Raw genomic sequence first — 2,849 nt, 5'->3', positions numbered from 1 at the left:
TCCCAAAACGTTTTCTCTGCTCACAGCTGATTTGCGATGACTTTTGACATTAATAGCAAATACGCTCATAGATAAAGACTGATAAGAGATAAGATAAGATAGATACAGACTGAATACGCTTGCGTGCGCCGCTCCTACAACTTATAGAACCATAGAGAAAGTAAAATAAGAAAAGAAAGTAAATTATTTTACTTACTCTATGTATAGAACCGATCAAGGTCCGAGAGCGCACCTTTATCGGTTCTTCAATATATCGAACCGCCAGCTCTTATCGAACGTTTCAGAAACCCATTTTTCCGACTTATAGAGCCGTTTAGGCTATTGGAACTATAAAGGTCGTTTCAAAAACCGGCCATAAGACAGCGTTGGCCGTAAACAAGGAACCAAAAATGAAAAACCCACTTGTCTTTGCAGGCAGCGAAGCCTCCACATCTGCGCATTTCAAAGTCCAACGGCAAGAGGGGCTCGAATGAGTCGCCCGATCACGTAAAGAGGCAGCGACTCACCAGTGTGGATTCGCAGCCTCCTCAATTGTCGCCCTCCGAAATGCCGTTCTGCAATGGGCCGCTCGTTGGCGGCACCGAAAGCCTGAAGATGCCAAAGGTTGTTCGAGTCTCCCATTCAAAGGTTTTTTCGCGATTTTTAACGAAATTTTTTTCTTTTGCAGTTGGAGGAGCAATATTCGCCGTCAGACCTGCTGAGGCATCGGCCATCGTAGAGAGACGCGGCAATGAGTACAATAGAGACTGAACATGGGCCATACTTAAGCGAGGAGGACGAGGAACAGATGAAACGGCACTGAAGAGACGGAGGAGGAGGATCCGTTTATCGAGAGCGAGAGCGAGAGGCGCTCCTGCAGAAGACTGATTTACATTAGAAAATTTTTAAATAATCTTTAGTTGGTCGGCGGATACCCTAACAGAGGAGGGAAATGCGTTTTTTTTTCATCCCCCCTGAACACTATGGAAGCGTGAACTGGGAGTGAGACACACACTTCAAAAGAATTCACCACCAACATCTCTTTTAGAGATTTAGACTCGGTTATTCCCAGCTGAAAGGTGTACTTAATAGTTAGCAGGTCTTGAAAAAGCCCTTCCAAACTCAAATTTGCTGTTGTGTTTCACTCCGATGACCAGATGGGTATGTGGACTTGACCAGTGCGAATCGTCCACGAACGTTAAATGAATTGAAAGAGTGCAGCTTGTTTGGGCAATGGATATTTGGTTGCTTGCTGGTACATAAGTCGAAAGGCACGTGAAACTGCATCAATTTCCTTTCGGTTTGGTGCAGTTCTTTGCTCAACCCAGTGCCTACACCGAGCAACAACGAAACTGCAGTTTGCCAACAATCCATCTGGTATCGGTTCGATCTTTGATCGTCTTAATGGAGAAACCTCAATTATTTAACGAGGGAGAGAGCTGCGACGTTCCAGAATTTAAAGTAAATTATAAGACTGAAGTACTGATTAAAATTTAACAAAACTACCAACTAATCGATTTTCTAAAAGGACGTTATAGAAGCAACGAAAGCGACTTAACGCGTATTTGGCAGACTCTCTCGAAGCCAGGCCGAGTATCTACCAGCAAGCGACGCGTTATCGTTAATTTCTAGACCGTAAGGAACATTGTACAATATATTATAGATAGATTTTGTGAAAACCTGTACAGATTTCTATTATTCTCATAAATATTTGTTACGTACGGTAAGATAATTCTTAGGAATACCTGTGATTGTTGACATAAGAGCCGTTCGCCGGCGTGTTCATTGCTGTTCGGCAACAATAAATTCATGGCCCAACAGCACCGAACGCGCCGCTGAATTTTTGTTAAATGTGTTAGAACGAGCGAAGTGTTGTTGGGTGAACGCGATTCGATCGGCACAGTTTTTTTCCTGTTTTGTTGATACCTGTTACATAAGTAAGTTCTTTTGCCCTCATTTTCCCCCGCATCGAGGCATCTAATCACCCACAGTGTGCTCTTGCCAGACCCTTCCAGTCTTAGCAGTTTGCGCGCTGTGGACACACTAACTGGGATCTGGGATGATGATAATTGCTTTGGTTACTGATGATTCATGGGCAACACGGGTCTTGCAAAAGGGTCGATTCTAGTAGGTTAAGCGACATTGTATGAATCACATTATTTGTTTAATAAATAAGTCGTTTTTATTAGGCGCTTGTCTCATTCCTTTGAAACCAGTAGAAAAATGACCAGCCGTCTTAATTAAGCAGTGTTTAATCATTTTCGGTTTGATAAACGCTCTGGATTATTTGTAACAATTTTCGAAAACTTTGGATCGGAAATCACGCGTGTCCTCTACCACGACCCTCCGCCAATCCAGATAGCACGCACTTAATCATGTGATTGTCAATGACAATCAGTGCTTCATCACTCTGTTGAACTGATTTGTCGACTTTAATTGACGATACATCAGTATCAGAATCGAATGTTATAATTTTATGTACACCAGATAAGCCCCGGATAAGTCGCCGCTTTTCACATCGGTGTTGCCAGCAGATGGAATATTTTTCAAACATTAATATTCCTGCACGTTTCTAGTCATCTTGGTCTCTCTGGTCATCTTTTGGAAGAGCCATCGAAACAGACGTTTAAACGCAATTTGCACCTTCAGGGAACTAAATTATCAAGCGTTCTCCATGGAAAATTGCAGTTTCTTTCATTGTACCAACAGGATTTTAGACCTTTTCTATCTAGGGAGATGCAAATGTGCGAAAAAATGTTACGAACTCAAATTCCGACATTGATTATTGCAAAATTTCATGTTTTCCGTCCCGTTTTGCATGTTTCTCGGAAGCAAAATGAGCAAGAACGATCGTTTTTACACCATTCCAG

General features: G+C 42.4%; 1 protein-coding gene and 1 long non-coding RNA gene across 2 annotated transcripts in view; both read left to right on the top strand.

Annotated features, from left to right (window-relative positions):
• LOC109541826 (aryl hydrocarbon receptor nuclear translocator-like protein 1) overlaps positions 1–2,849 on the top strand; it is a 27,793-nt gene that overhangs the window by 3,785 nt on the left and 21,159 nt on the right. The window lies entirely within an intron of this gene.
• Positions 7–2,167, top strand: LOC125505678. The gene is made up of 2 exons (XR_007282331.1): positions 7–603; positions 668–2,167. It is a non-coding gene; the product is annotated as an uncharacterized LOC125505678 (long non-coding RNA).

Source organism: Dendroctonus ponderosae, unplaced genomic scaffold (assembly GCF_020466585.1).
Source record: "Dendroctonus ponderosae isolate FM_Combo_2020 unplaced genomic scaffold, Dpon_F_20191213v2 Dpon_F_20191213_9, whole genome shotgun sequence".
In the NCBI taxonomy this organism is placed as follows: Eukaryota; Metazoa; Arthropoda; class Insecta; order Coleoptera; family Curculionidae; genus Dendroctonus; species Dendroctonus ponderosae.
The sequence above is the reverse complement of the archived record's forward strand: the minus strand, read 5'-3'. Positions and strand labels throughout refer to the sequence as shown.